The sequence below is a fragment of the Panthera onca genome, chromosome A2, assembly GCF_046562875.1.
Source record: "Panthera onca isolate mPanOnc1 chromosome A2, mPanOnc1 haplotype 2, whole genome shotgun sequence".
Classification (NCBI taxonomy): Eukaryota; Metazoa; Chordata; class Mammalia; order Carnivora; family Felidae; genus Panthera; species Panthera onca.
The window spans coordinates 47183779-47199824 of NC_138340.1; positions in this window are offsets into that span (position 1 = coordinate 47183779).

The window sequence follows — 16046 nt, forward strand, 5'->3', positions numbered from 1 at the left end:
GAATGCATCATAGAGCAATGTGCTTTATTTATTTATTCATTCAGCAAATATTTACCAAACACAAATGTTAAGGCAGTCACTAGGGATAGTGTGGGGAGGGGAGGCTGTTTGGCACTGTAAATGTATTACACCAATACATTTGCTAGTATTCTAAGTATTATGGTAAAGAGTTACCTGTGGCAATGAAAGATCTAACAGGGGACTTTGATCCAGCCAGGGAGGTCAAGAAGGAACTTACTGACCAAGTGATGCTTGAGGTGAGATTTGAATAGGAGCCATGTAGTTGACCAAGGGGAAGAGAAAGGTACTCATGCAGATGGAACAACATGTTCAAAGGCCCTGAGGTGGGAGGGGACTAGGGCAGACAAAGGAGAGAGAAAGGCAATGTGCCTGGAATGAAAAAGTAGAGTAGAAGTATGAGGTGAGATTTTGGGAACAGCTAGAGGCTAAACCATCCATGTTTTATCAGCTGGAGAAAGGATTTTTAAATGCTATCCTTAGATCAATGAGGAAACCATAGGGAACTGATATTACCAGATTTGTATTCAGAAAAAGATTTCCCATTTGCACTATGGAGATATGATGGAAGGGAGTTAAGAGTGAGTGTGGGTCAACTGGTTAAAAGGCATCGTTATACCCCAAGGCATCAGGACCCCAAATACTACCCATGTATACAGAGCCAGGTTTTACCTTCATTGCTACTTTGAACTAAGACAGTAGATTAAACCTTTAAAACATTACTATTATTACTATTGTTTAGCAGAACCCGTCTTTCAAATAAAAACTTAAGCTTCATAAAAAAACTGCTCTGGCTGGGATGGGGACGGGGTCGTGGTAGATAGAATCTGTCCGTCAGGATTAATTTTGTGTGTCAATTTGGTTGGGCTTGGTGCCCATATGTTTAGTTAAACATTATTCTGTATATTCCTGGGAGGGTGTTTTTGAATGATACTGACTTACTTTGGTGGACTTTGAGTGAAGCAGATTGCCCCTGCCCATCATGTGGGTGGGCCTCATCTAATCTGTTGAAGGCCCAAGTAGAACAAAAAGACTCACCTCTCCTAAGCAAGAAGGAATTCTGCAGCAGACAAGCTTTCAGACTTGAACCTAGCATCAACTCTTTTCTGGGTTTCTTAAGCACTGGCCCACCCTCTAGATTTCATCCTCACTGGCCTGCAAATACTGTGAGCCCATTCCTTAAAATAAATAAATTAAATGAATCCCTTAAAATAAATCCTCCCATCCTATCTATCTCTCTGTCTGTCCTTTTGGTTCCATTTCTTTGGCGAACCCTGAGTACACCCACCGTCCCTTACCCACCCTTACTCCACCCCAGCAGAGGTACCCTCGTTACCTTAGAGTTGAGTTTGGAAACCAGTCATTTAAGGCCTTGAGAGGATGTTATGGAAAAGAAGGAAGGAAAATTCACTGGGAATGTATTAGAGGCTTTATTATCCCTCTTAGCCCTGGGCTGTTTGATCCCTTCCTTCTCCTAGCCTTAAAATACAATAAAGGATGATGATTAAAACATGGAAAATCGTTTTTAATAGAAGTAAAAGCAATTTTGCCTCTAATTTTCAATTTTAATCTAAGCATGGAATTGTACAACAGAGCTCAGCTAAGGATGAATGGAGGAAATTGACCCTTCTGGAAGGTTAATAAGACTCATCATCTTCCTGAAGAGTGAATACCTCATCACTGACATTAACAGTGCTTCTTAACTATTTGGGTCCTGAGTGTCTTTACTAATCTGATGAGTACTATAGTCATTCTCTCCCAAAACCTCTGATTAAAAATCATACACTTAACATTTTGCTGGGCTTTCAGATGTTAATGGATGCCATCTTAAAAACTCCTGCATTGGGACTATCATTTAATAGAAATTTGGTTGGTAGACAGTGTGATAGAGAGTGGAAAGAACTGTGTATGGAATTCCAAGATCTGGTTCAAGCTCTAACTTTGTCACATAGTAGTGGAGTGATTTGAAGCCAATGGCTTCAGATCTACAACTCTCAATTTCTGCAGCTGTAAAATGGGATGGCAGTACCTAGAACAGAGGGCTGTCATTGCTATTAAATTAGACTGTAGATGTACAGAACTTCATAGACTTTAAAGGGCAATGTGGATATAAGATGATGGTATCTGTTCATTAGACGAACTTGTCAGCCACCTAGATCTTTTTTAATCCTGGGACACAGGAAAGATGAGTTTTGACTGGGAGAGCTCAAATGCTTGAAGTCTTAGCTACAGGGCCAGACAGCATAAGGGAAGTTATTGGAATGGAGGCAGACAGGAAGCAAAAGAGAAAACACATAGGTACTGCCAGGAGGATGGAAAGATGTTAAAAAAAACTCACATCTTTTCACAATTTTGCTTACAGTTACAAGAGGCCACTTGGGAATAGATGCTTGGGATTCCTGGATTCATTGGGTGAAAAGGCCTAAAGATGGGTAAGTCTTGAAGTCTCCTTGTATGCATAATTTTGAAAAGTCAATTGAGAAAATTCATTCAGTAGGTATTCCATCAGTTTGGATGTGCTTCCTGAGGGTCAGAGAAGAGAGATGCCAAATGTAACTCTCATGGGGAGTGACAGTGTTCTTCTGATAAACCTCCTGTGGCTTTTTGGAGCTTGAACTGGTCCTCAGTTTGCAAATCACAGTGATGGTACCATCTTACACTTGAAAAAAGATTTCTGCCTCTCAAGGGGCTTGCATGCTGATGATCATGTTTGAGGCCCTTGGGACTGGTTTCTGTTATGGTTACTTCCCAGCTGAGAAATCTCAGTATGCGATGAGATGACTTCTCTAAGATCCCATTGCTATCTTTTAAGAGATGTTCATCTAACTCCTAGTCTTTGGCCTTTTATATTGTGCTGAGATTCACCCCTGAGAGGTAGCCTGGTGCAGGATTAAGAGCTCAGACCTGAACAGCCAACCCACCAAATCCCAGCTTCCCCATTTGCTAGATGTCTGACCCTGGGCAAATCACTCTGATTCTTGGTACGTCAGTTTCCTCTTCTATAAAGTGGGGATACTCACATACATAACTGCTGTGTGTACATGGGGTTGCTGTGAGTATTGAAGGTATCACTAGACCTCAAGTGTAGGAACAGTACCTGACACGTAACTGCCATTGATTGAGCCATGTCTACAATAATGCATCCTGGCATGATAAGAGAAAAAATGTGAACTCAGAGGATCATGGGCAGAAAGTTTTGCAGTCATGAAGTCATGAAACTGAGTATAGTCCTAGGCACTTAATACGTTAGGCCCCCTTTAACGTTTTCAGGAGTGGTGTCCATAGCTCATCGCATATGGCTTGACCTCATCCTTCAGGTCTTAGCTCAAATGTCATCTCCTCCAAGAGGTCACCCCTGATTGCTGAAGTCTTCTTTTTACCCCCTGCCCAGTTATTCTATCCTGTATCATCTTAATTCTTTCCCTCAAAGCCCTTCTCATTTTATTGACTTATTGACTTATTCATTGACTGTCTCCCTTACCAGAAATGTCAGCTTAATGAGGGCAGGGGTCTTGTCTGTTTGCTCCTCCTCTAATATAACACTGCCTCGTGCAGTTCCAAATGCACCAACATATCCAATAAACAATCTTATGTGTGTGGTGCGCACATCAGGAAGCTTCTGGCTTAGGTATAAGTTCACGTGATGGGGAACAAGGCTGGAACCAAACCTTAAAATTCATGGCACTTAATACTTCCATCAATCACTTCTTTGTGACCTTTCTCCTGGAAATGGTGATTTTATTAGCAGGACACTTCACCTCCTTCAAGCCCTATGATGAATTATCCCTATGCATCCTACATTACATACATAGCAGCATCTAGCATCCAGCCTCCCTGTGTCGCAAGCTAAATGGGAGTGTTCCTTCTCTGCCACAGACATGGATAATTTTAGTGCCTTTATTTTTCTGATGGATGAAAGGAGTCAATGCTGAACGTTCAAGACAGATCTATTGGTGGCTGCTTCATCCTCCATTGCAAATTCTATTTGTAAACACGACCATTCTCTTCACCTTCTAATTATAAACTGATTAAGGTAGAGCGCATCAACATGACACCGAGGGCACCACAGATCATGGCAACAGGAGCGTGTTTGCCTGGAAAGAGATTACACTGGCTTTTATACTACAAAAGGAACAGGTGCAATAAATTACAGTGCTACCTTGAAATTAAAATTTTTATTCAGAAACCAGTGGTGCTGAGGAAAAATCACCCCAGAAGCAATTACAAGGTGATAAAATGTGTGGACGTTTAATCTATGTTGGTGGTTGGCTCAGTTTGCCATTTCAATTCTGAATTTGGGGCTCTCCGAAGGCATTGCGTGCATCTTATGGTTTGCTGAGGGACTTTTTGCAGGCGCATTGCCTGGCTGCAGGTTGCTGACCTTCACTTTTTGGGACGCTCTGGAAGGTTTGCCTGATAAAATGCAATTATCTGGGCCACAGAGAGGAGAGCAAACCATCAAGCAAAGCTAGTAATTATTGTGTCTGGGACTTCAGTGGGAATATCAAATGTAGCTCCAGGTTGTTATATAACTTTTTACGAAAGTATTTAGTTTGGATTGGAGCCTGAGGGGAGATAAAGTAGGTCTTAGGAATCAGGAGACCTGGGGTCCAGTCTGGGCTATTTCTTATGAAGTTACTTAGGTTCAAGTAGGTTACTTCCCTACTCTGCCTTTATGACATCTCGTGTGTAAAATGAAGGAGGGGGTTGGATAATTTCTGAATTCCTTTATAACAATTTCTTTCTAGGGCTCTGTATAGTCAGGTGTTCTTTACATTGATCATCTAAAATAGTCCTTGTTTTATTTGAGACATATTTAAACTGAGAAGTTGAAGACAGGGAGTGATTTTGGCTTTAGCAAACTAGCTTTGCACTAGGCATGAGGGCAGGAAACTTCTATCATGGGAATGTGAAACTTTGCATTAGCGTTTCTGGCATTTGGGGGACCCAGAGGAACTGTGAGGTGAGACTCAGATACACCCACCTCACGGGATGGAATTTTCCAGGCAATACATTCTTGCCTCTTAATAACACAAGTCTCTTCACTGGATGTAGGGACAACTATCTGGCATATTATTGGTCATTTTGGGGGCAATAAAGCTCTATGAGGTCATCTAGTCAGTTTTGTTTACCACTGTTTCTCCTACTGGCATATAGGAAGTACTTAGTAATTATTTGTCAATTTAATAAATGAATAAGTGATTGGGCACAATAGACTTAGGGAAAAAGGAGGAGGGCTTGGGTGTCTTCTTATTTTCATTTTCATTTGAAAGCATCAGTTCCTTTCTGTTATGGCTACTAAGCAAGCCTGTAAGTGGTGCCCAGGAAAGTCCCATTTTTTTCTGAGGAAGACAGTCAGCCTGTGCAGGGAGCTCCTTTTTGTGGTGAAATTAGGTCTCTTCATTTCCCCTCCATGATCCAGTTAAACCCAAACAAACAGATATGTTGGATTAGAAGCAACTATTAAGAAATAGTTCAGACACAGTTAAGCATGTTACTCAATTTAGTTCTCTGTCATCCACCAGCCCTCCTTCTCACTTCCCTAACCCTTCCCTGAAACCCCAGGCTACTCTCTATTCTAGCTTCCTCTGTAGCATTTCACTATCGTGCTATAGAACATTTATCATTTATATCCCCCATCTGTATTTCCAGCTTCACCGTGACCTTCTCAAGGATGGGATCTTATCCTTTTCCTTTTGAGTCCTTTATAGTGCAGTTCCTTTATTCACATTTGCTGAGCAATAAGGTCCTTCAGCGATGTTTGTGATTCTTTGGAGCATGAACGAGGAGGAAACGAATCTTCTTTGAACAGTGCTGATGATTTGGTAGCATCCAGTATGTGTCCAGGACCAGTTAGTTGGGAGGGCACAAAGCAGAGAATAGATGCAGTTTCCATCCTGAAGTTCTTACAACTTAGGTAGTACAGATCTACACATAAAAAATAAGTTGAGATCTATAAAAAAAGATTAAGGTCAAGTGCTAGGTTGTATGGATACAGGCTATTTGGTCCTTGTGGCCTTCAGAGGAATCAAAGACAGCTAAGGATAACATCTGATTTCCTAAAGTGGCTGTAATGCACCTTTAAAAAACCCAGTGTAGACACAACCTCATTCTTGAGACACATAGTCTCAAGCAAAACAGCCAGCCAGTCTGTTTCTTGTCTATCTTAAATTCTAGGGTATTCATGGTCTCTGCCTGTCAGGTAGACTCACCCTTGACTTTGTGAGATCGCAAAGTCATGTACACATCTTTCAACTCATTCCTAATTACCTGAGGTTTTGTTTCCTACATGAATGCACTCAGACTTCTTTTCTGCTGATGGGGGCAGGGAGTGGGGTGGGAGTTCATAGCCAGTCCTGTTGGAATTCCTGGCATTCCTCAGACAAATACGTTAGAAAATTATTTGATGATTTGCATAATTAAGCCATCACAAATGTATGGATCTTCTACATCTCTGTGGGTACATTGTGCTTCCTTGTAACTATGAAATTCAACATGAACTGGGTACCATAGTATGCCCAGTTCTAGTGTAGAAGCTGAGAATGTAGTAAAGTACAAACCCAACATACATGCACACACATGTGATTGCACATATATGCATGCACACAGGCACCTTCCTAGAGTTTATGCTCTATTTGCAGGAAGCACTGTAAATAGTAAACATAATAAATAATTTAATGATATAGAATGTTAGACAGTAATCAGAGCTCTGGGAAAGCACCTGGCTGATTAGGGGGGGTTGAGGTGCCAGTGGAATGGGGGTGGGTTACCATTTTAACATAAGGTGGTTAGGAGGGACCTCAGAGACACAGAGCCATTTGGGCAATGACTTGAAGGAGGTAAGGGAGTGAGCCATGCAGATATCTGGGGAGGAGCTTTCTGGGCAGAGAGAACAAACCTCACCTCACTTTGCACCTCAGTGCAAAACCCCTGAGGTGGGAGGATGTGAGGTATGTGTCAGGAAGCTCCTTAGAAGGCCAATGTGGTTGGAGTAGGGAGCAGGAGGAGGTGACATCAGAGAAGGTTATGTAGAGCCTTGTAAACCACTGTAAATGCTTCACTTTTGATACTGATGAATAAATAAGGAAAGGAGACTCTTAGCTTATATCTATAATGTTTGTGGGTATATTGACCAACCTCTTAGTAGACTACTTGCTTCACAATGTAATTTAGTCTGCTTTGGTTTGATCTGCAAGAACCTCTTTTGTAAGGCCAGTCATCTGTCAGTATGGTGCAATGGAAATAACCAGCCTGGGTATGACTCTCAGATTCACCCCTAACTGGGTCATTTCTCTCTGTGTCCCTGACCATAAAATGAAGCTGTCAAGCTAAATTGGGAGGGGAAACATCTGTTCTTTGTATCAACTCGAGTTCATTATAGTGGTTGCTTAAAGTGCCCCGAGGAGTCTGCATTCAGCATTGGACTGTGCAGTAAAATACTTTTGATTGATTAGTAATGTCTGCCTTGGACACAGACAGGAAGTGATGGTGAGTGTGCTATGAGCTAAGAGGGTGTGAAAATTCTGCCATTCTTCACAGTCTGTTTTTAAGAGAAGGGCTACAGAGTTTTGCTGATTTTGGCGTTTAGCTCTGTTCATCACAAAATGTGTGAAGACTATGGCTACGAGGAGGAAAAATTTATGAGAAATGAACTAGAAAATAAGGATGTTATATTTTTTATGCAACACTGCAAATCCTCATTCATTGTCATAAAATATGAATTTTCTTTGATAGCCCTTATGATAAAAATAACACTTTTAGCCTCTTCCTCATAAATCAGTGAGATATATTAGACAGGTATTTTCCCAGTTTTACAGGAAATATGAAGCCATAACTTATTGCCTAATTAACAAATTAATTATATTTAACTAGAGTATCTGTATAGTTGATTTTCCCAAACTGGGCCTTTTGAGAGTGAAAGATGTTGCACCCAGGGATGCCTGGGTGGCTCAGTTGGTTAAGCTTCCAACTCTTGATTTGGGCTTAGGTCATGATCTCATGATCGTGAGATGGAGCCTCGCATTGGGCTCCATTCTGGGTATGAGGCCTGCTTGCGATTCTCCCTCAGTCCCCCCCCCACCCCCCCACCCCCCATTTTTTTCTCTCTTTCAAAAAAAAAATTACTCCTAGGCAGCAGGTATTCAGCCAGGCTGTCCCTAGCAAATGGAGATGTATGATCACTCTAGCTTTGCTGGGACACCTATGGTTGGTGCTTGGATTGGGTGGGACTGGAACCTAAATGTTCTTTCTCAAGGCCATTTGCTCTTACTCCAAATTCTGATGCATTAGATACAGTGTATGACTCGGACAATTGCAGCTGCTAGTTTTTCTGTGCTTACCAGTCATGCACTAGACACTTGATGCATGCCATGCTAACTCAGTTCTCATAACACTGGGAGGTCAGTATTGGTCTTCTGGGGCGCCTGGGTGGCTCAGTCGGTTGAGCGTCCAACTTTGGCTCAGGTCATGATCTTGTGGTCCGTGAGTTCGAGCCCCGCATCTGGCTCTGTGCTGACAGTTCAGAGCCTGCAGCCTGCTTCAGATTTTGTGTCTCCCTCTCTCTCTCTGCCCCTCCCCCGTTTCCTCTCTGTCTCTCTCTCCCTCTCTCCCAAAAATAAGCATTAAAAAAATTTAAAAAGTATTGTCCTTCCTATTTTATAGAAAATGAAGTGAGGGCTGAGAGAAGTGAATTTCATATCATTGTTAAGGTCACAGAGCTAGGAAGGAGTATCTATATTCAAGTCTACCTCTATGTAATCCAAAATTCAAGTTCAACTCCAGTTTTATTTATTAAAATAGTGTGTTTAAAATATCCAGTTCTTTTAAAAGGAATTATTTGTTACCAATTGAAACATTTTATATTCAAATTTTTTTCCTTTTTTTTTTCAATGTTTATTTTTGAGAGAGACAGAGACAGAGACAGAATGTGAGCAGGGGAGGGACAGAGAGACAGGGAGACACAGAATTCGAAGCAGGTTCCAGGCTCTGAGCTCTCAGCAGGAGCCCGATGTGGGTCTCAAACACATGAACTGTAAGATTATGACCTGAGCTGAAGTCGCACGCTTAACCGACTGAGCCACCCAGGAGCCCCTGAAATGGGTTTTAAGTAAAACTGAAAGTCCTGAGCTAGTACATCACCTCAGTGTTATGTTCACATTTAATCAGTGTTTGAAGAAGGGAGGTGAGGAAGGTATGGGGGACGATGGTCATTGAGGAGGGCACTTGTTGGGATGAGCACTGGGTGTTGTATGGAAGCCAATTTGACAATAAATTATATTTAAAAAAAAGAAATTGGAGTGAACTCCAGTGCAGACAAGACGGGGGAAAGATACCACCTTCTGACATGGATAAAAGAAGTCTTGCCCTAAGAGGGAGGTGTTTTGTTTATTTTTCTGCTCCAAAGGGAAAAACTAGGCAGAGTATATTCTAGGAGAGACTGGAGTGAGGGAGAAGAACTTTTCTAGCTGCTGCTCAGATGTGTGCTAGAACTACAAAGTAAAGATTTTCCTTTGATTAACTGAAACTGCTTAGCAAGGTGAAAAGTTCACCTGTCAATGGGACTTGGTAGTGCTAGCCAGCAGCAAAGAGAAGGTGCTCTGGAGTTCTTGAAGCTAAACTACCTTTAATCCCTCCGTGATGCATAGATAGGGTCTGGGGTTATGACTCTGGACTGTGGATCGGAGAGAGTTAAAAGGAATGTTGCAGCCAAAGAGAAAGCTCGTAAAGGAAAGTTACTAACTTATACTTTAGAGTCTGCTAACTTTAGACTTGGGTTAGAAATGGTGATTTAATGTGTTTCATCAAGGTTTGATAAATGTATAAAATGTATATATATATACATACATATATATTTGAATATACCTTTAAATATACATTGGATATGCAGTGAAGGCATATTTAAATATATATGTATTTGAATACATACACATATATTTAATTTCATTGTCAAAGAAGGGGGACTAAACCTAGAGTTACCATTGTAGTCCCATGTTCCAAATAAGAATTGAGCTTTGATGTCCATCTCTGGTAGATTATCACTGACTGGTAACAGAATATCTAAATTACAGAATTACCAGCAGAAACAAAAATCTAGCTTGATTACTAACACTGAGCGGTTGCAGTGAGGAAGTGAACTCTAGAAAGTGATGATTTCTAGGGGGAAAGAAATGATCTCTGTTCTCTTGCTGTTCAGAAGCCATTGCTGCCCCTTCTGAAGGTCCTTCAGTCCACACATACACTTGGTGCTGGTCACGATTTTGCCAACGTTGCCACCTGTGTACCCATCTTCCTATCTTTGCTTATCCCACCTCCCCCCCTATTCCCTACCACACTTATCACAGTGCAGAAAGGAAACAGAAATTTCACCACTTCTTGGTTAGATCTGAGATAAATGAGCAGTTTTTATGTTCATGGATAATCAACAATTCTGATGTCATAGAGAATAAAGAAGAGGTAGAGGTCCAAAGTCTATGACCTTCACTGCATCTCAGATCCCAAACATTCTGTGTGACCACGTTCTTGCATGCTAACCTCTAAGTAGTTGTTCTACAAACAGTAGTGTTGCAGGGGCACCTGGGTGGATCAGTCGGTTAAGCATCTGACTCGATTTTGGCTCAGGGCATGATCTTGTGGTTCGTGAGTTTGAGCCCCATGTGGGGTTCTGCACTGACAGTGCAGAGCCTGCTTGGGATTCTTTCTCTCTCTCTCTCTCCCCCTCTCTCTCTGCCCCTCCCCTGCTTGCATGCTCTCTCTCTCAAAATAAGTAAGTAAACTTAAAAAAAAAAAGAAGAGATAGTAGTGTTATAGAGCAGGGTGCTTTAATTCTAAATATACTTCCTGCTCTGCAAAGCCGGCAACAATATTGCAAGTCATGAAGCAAGCATGTGTGAGTAACAACCAAACCCAATCAATAATTTAAGGTCAATGTGGATATAGTTGTGTGTGTTCCTTGCTCCTTAGCTTGTTTTGTGTATTCTAATTTGTTTCGTCATTTTTGTTTGCTTCTAAATCCAGTGGAATGTCTATGGAATGTAGAGACATGGGAGCCACAGTCAGATGAACTAGTGGTGCTCATCAGTAGAACAATTCAAGCAGGACCTGAGAGGGGCTGGGAGTAGTATCAAGAAAGAGTTTCAGTGATCAAATCGAGGGGACCGGACAGACCCTTGGTCTTTGGACCAAGACTCGGGTATAAAGTGAGAACACAATTAACAAGAAAAGCTTCCTGCTGGTTGAACTGGAGATTTAGAAGTTCCTCTCCTCCGGGAAAGAACTGACTTCAGATCTTGGGGGTATCTTGAGCCTTCTGGTGATGGACAGGTAGTTCTAGTCAATGGGAAGGCATGTGTTACAGGGAAGCAGACAGATCCTGACTGTGCCTCAAGAGGGAATGTGCGTGTGTTTTAGTGGCGGGGGTCGTGGGTGAGGTCCATGTCCACACAATAGTTGAGAACAGAGCTTCAGAGCAGCCCGTGAGTTTTGGGATTTTGGATAAGGGTCACCATGCTGTGTGTCCCTCAAATTCATTGATTCTCTAGCAGGACTCTTGAGACTCAGCATAAAGTCATATTTACAGCTAAGATTATTATTGGGAAAGGGTGCCAAGCAAAATCGGCAAAAGGAGAAGGCATATAGAGTCTGGAGGAAGCCAGGTGTGAGCTTGCAAGCATCCCACAGGACTTGCTTCATTCTTCAAGCATTGAATTGTGCCATGTGTGAACATTGTCTGCCAGGGAAGATCATTAGAGACTCAGAGCCGAGGCTTTTTCCTGGGGGCTGGTCACGTATGGCCTGGAACAAAATCCCAGGCTCCCAGCATAGACCACATTGTTTGTACAACCTGCTCGGGCACAGTGAGCCACTCTCATCAGTTAGAGAATGGTGGCTCCCTCCTGAAATCCAGGTTCCCGGATGCCAACAAAGGGCTAACTTTTCAAGCGGATGTTTCTAAGGATAGTAGCTTCAGACCTACTATGTTAAACTCTTCTCTGCACAGTCACCTAAACCACAATTCTGTCAAAAATCAGGGTGGCTGTCCCCTTTGTATTAGGGAGAGTCTTGCAGAGGCGACAGATTCTTGTTTTAGGTGTCTGCAAAGAATGCTCTGAGATTATTTCTGCATCATGTTTCCTGTTGGAGTAAGGACCTCGGGCCTCTGGGTGTGGGGACCCAGAGTCCACGCCTCCCTGGAGTAGTAGGCCATGGTTTTCTGTTTAATGTCACCGCTCATCCAGCAGGCAGGCTGCCTGTCACTAACCACATCCCTGTAGGCTGGGGAGGCTGTTGCAGTGAGGCCCTGAGCACCCTCTTTACTTCTCCCCACCCCCCATCTTTGCTCTCAAGTCTGTAAAGGCAGGATCCCTATCCGATTCATTCCCGAAACTTCTAGTGTTCTAGAACGGAGACTTGCACAAAGTGAATAGTCAGTGCCTACAGCGTATTTACCGAGCCACGTATAGGGATTGCCACGTATCCACCCCAACGGTCTCCCTCAAAAGACTGGCAGGCTTTAAAGCTTGTGCCCAAAGATCTGGATCTTCTCACCAATATAAGAACGTGAGGAAGAGAGAACACTGAACTGAGACTGAAATAGGAACGTAAGCAAGGAAGCTAAAAATAAACAGCAGTGTGGGATTCCTCAATTCAAGCAGGCCGTGACAGCACCAAGTGTATGCAGCTCTGTGCGGTGCAGACGAGGAATACATTTAGGAGGTTTAATGAGGGGAGGGGGGATCCTGTAACTTCTGGAAAAGCCTCCATGAACAAATGACGTGTGATTTCCCTAGACAGGAGTGTGATATCCCCTCCCCTTACCCCTTAAATCCCTGGGCAATGTGCCATGCTTTCTTACCTCCCAGGTACAGTCGGGTCAGCCATCCCTGAGGGAGTGCAATCCAGAGGGCCAAAGCTCAGTCTCTGACCCTGCACTAGGGGTGGCTGGTGGGAGGGGCGCCTCCCACCCGGGCTTCTGGCTTCGGGACAGAAGAGTTGTTAATGGCGGTGTTAAGAGCAGAATCAGGCCTTAGAGTCAGTAGTGGCTTTCAAAGCTTTCCGGCTGTAGAAACCTTGCAGGAAGTTAACGCAGGAAGTTCAAGAGATGAGGCACCCAAAGCAGGACTCGTGGGGGAAGCTGAGGCGGCCGACTGGTCTCCCCTCCTCCATGGGCCCTAAGTCATTTCCAGGGAACCCCTGTGGGTGCCACAGGGCCAGGCTGCCGGGTGCAGTCGTCCGGGTGCTGCATGCTGTCAACCTGCACTCTTGCCTCACGACACAGCGAGGAGCAACAGAATGCTCGAGACCACTCACGTCTAGGTAAGAAAATCGATACCTGAGGCACGTGACTTGCACACTGTCAGGAAATTAGTGGCAAAGATGGGATTTGAACAAAGGAGCAGTGACTCTCAGGTTACTGCTATTTTAGGGTCTTCCTGGCCTCTGGGGCCTCACTAATCCCCCCAGACACAATTGCTGGCAGGACAGGACTCCTGGAGCAGGGTGTCATATATAGGTCTCTGCTGAACAGAAGGAACAAACGCGGAAACAAATCTTCGAGGACAGGGGGAGTCTCTGGAGGTGCCAGCGTGGTTGGGCAACCAGCGGGGTGGAAGAAAAGCTGAGAAACCACGAGCAGAGCACTGGTCATAAGAGACTGTGAGCACGACTTCACCTCTGCGGCTGTGGCTGCCGCTTTGTCTGTGACTGTGTCTATGGGCTGCCCCATACTGTATGAGGCATTGTTTTGGGGATATCCATCAAACTGTTGGCTCCAAGAGGGTGGGATCTTTGCATCTTCTGCTCTGCATCGTACCTCCAGTCCCACTTCTGTGGTTGATGCTGAGTAAATACTGGGGATTGTTAGGGACTGAACTGTGTCCCCTCCAAGCCCATGTGCTGAAATCCTAATCCTCGGTTCCTCAGAACATGACTGTATTTGGAGAAAGGGCCTGTAAGAGGCGATAAAGGTAAAAGGAAGTCAGATGGGTGGGCCCTATCCGGTATGACTGGTGTTCCTATGAGAAGAGGAGATGGGGACACAGAGTGGCAGAGGGAGACCGTGTGAGGACAAAGACAAGAAGGCAGCCATCTGCAAGCCGAGGACAGAGAAGCCTCAGAAGAAACCAGCCATGCTGGCACCTGGATCGCAGACTTGTAGGCTCTAGAACTGTGAGGAAATGAACTTCTGTGGCTTCAGTCACCCAGTCTGTGGTATTTTGTTATGGCAGCATTAGCAAACTAAAACAGGGATTCAGTAAAAGGAAAAGTCATAGCAAGGTGTGATGTTTCCGAGTGTGTGGCTCTAACTCATTTGAAACAGTACACTTGACATTCCTAGAAGTGGAAAGGTGAGGGATGAAGACCTCATTCAAATGATCTTGGATGGTTACTAATTCATGGTAAGAAGTAATGAGAATTTCTTCTGTTTTTTAGCACAGATTCTGAATTGGTTGTGATGTACAGTCGCTTCCCCCTGCCTAGCCCCTGAACATTCGCTGTTAAAATATTTGGAAGCTTTTTGGTCTGCAATTTTAATTTCTTTTTTTAAAGTTTATTTATTTATTTTGAGAGAGACAGAGACAGTGCAAATAGGGGAAGGGCAGAGAGAGAGAGAGAGAGAGAGAGAGAGAGAGAGAGAGAGAGAGAATCCTAAGCAGGTTCCACACTGTCCGTGCAAAGCCTGATGTGGGGCTCGAGCTCACAAATCATGAGATCATGACCTGAGCTGAATCCAAGAGTCAGATGCCTAAGTGACTGAGCCACCCAGGCACCCCTCCAATTTTAATTTTTACAAAGCAGAGGGAGAAAGGAGCAGCACAGGTAACGGCAAAACCATAAAACTAATTAATACCTCAGGTTATCATTAGAAGGTGTTGGCAGAATATCTCTTTCAACAAACCCCGTGAATATTAAGGGTTTTGCCATGGTCATCATTTCTCTGGAAGAAACAGAGGCTTCCTTTTGCATCCAGTCCCCCAAAGTAACTTTAACTTGTTCACCATAAATCACTACAAAGAAAGAGATATGAGATGCCACATGCTTTGCAAACCATCGCGGGGGAGATAATTAGACACACTGGCAATGCTTGTTTCCAGCAGGTATTTCCTGGAACTGCTGAGCCTGCTTTTAAGGCCGGAGGAGGTGGTGGGGAAGGAAGGGAATGGATAGGGGCACAGGTAGTGAAAGCTGGTCGTAAGATATGACTCTGAGACAGCATCACAGCTTCACAGGTCATTCTTCCCCTTGTGCTACTCTGAGCTTCCCCGAAATGGGTCAGATGGCAAGACATGAAGCTCTGGATTAATCTAAGTCTGACTGTAGGTTGGAGGGTGGGTCCCCTAACCTTTGTAAGCCCCCATTTCCTTATCTGGAAAACTAGTATGATGATAGTTTACCCCTCCTAGGATTCTCGTCACAATTAATGAGATGAGCTTAGTACAGGATATAAATAACTTAATAAAAGCTAGAAGTTATGGCTGTTAAGTAGATTTCAGACAGTGCTCAAATGCTTGCAGGGATGGAGAATTCACTAGCTACATCCTTCGGTTTAGAAAACACCCTGGTGGGGTGCCTGGGTGGCTCAGTAATTTAAGCGTCCAACTTCGGCTCAGGTCATGATCTCACGATTCTTGAGTTTGATCCCCACATTGGACTCTGTGCTGACAGCTCAGAGCCTGAGGCCTGCTTCACATTCTCTGTCTCCCTGTCTCTCTGCCCTACCCCTGCTCGTGCTCTCTCTCTCTCAAAAATACATAAACATTAAAAAAATTAAAAAAAAAAAAAAGAAAGAAAACAGCCAGGAAATTGAGTGAGGTGACTTTAATTCAAGGCTTCCATTTGTTACTTTTAAATAACAGGGTTGCTGGTTGGCATACATCACAGGATTGCTATAAGGATTAAATGAGAGAATGCCTAAGTTTTGCATAAGTCTTATTATATTTTTATTGCTTCCCAGGGCTGTGCAGAACAAACCTTAGCCATCTAGCATAATTCTAGAGTTTGAACAAGTTTGGACATAGGAAAACTAATATCCT